The sequence below is a fragment of the Rattus rattus genome, chromosome 9, assembly GCF_011064425.1.
Source record: "Rattus rattus isolate New Zealand chromosome 9, Rrattus_CSIRO_v1, whole genome shotgun sequence".
NCBI lineage: Eukaryota > Metazoa > Chordata > Mammalia > Rodentia > Muridae > Rattus > Rattus rattus.
In genome coordinates this window covers 64479594-64480183 of record NC_046162.1, presented here as the reverse complement: position 1 = coordinate 64480183, position 590 = coordinate 64479594, and positions in this window count along the sequence as shown.

Here is a 590-nt window from a genome sequence, read left to right as displayed (position 1 = left end):
GGCTTCTAAGTCCTGGCAGGAAACCCTGGAAACACCAGCAAGTAGCCAGAGTAGCCAGTCCCTTCTGCAAACACAATGTGTACCTGTGCACACATGGGGAGGGGGCAACCAAGCAAACAGGAGGCTTTTGGCATCTATGGTCCCTGGCCTGAGGTTCTTAAGCATTCTAGGATATATAATGCCGGGACATTTGGATCCTGGACATTTTGTTCAAAGCTCTACACCTACTCAGAGCCAAGCTTGGTCAGGAATGTTCAGTCTTCCATAGGTCGAGGACTGCCACAGTTACCTACTTTATTTTGTGTGTATGAGAACAAAGTGGCCCAGGAACTTCAAAGGAAGGGCACATGGAATGCATCCATTTGTGGGATACAGCAAAAGAGGTCAGATGTATTTTCTTTTTCTTTTTTTGTGGGAATCAATCCCAGGCCTCTGATCCTACACATATCCAACAGGGATGGGTGACCACAGGTGTTGAACCTGAGTTACTGAACACACCAGGTCCAGCATGGCCATGTGGGGGGGGGGATTTGGAAATCCCTTTGTCTCTTTAAGCCTGAGAGAGGCAAAGCTCTCATCCAAGAGCCCAG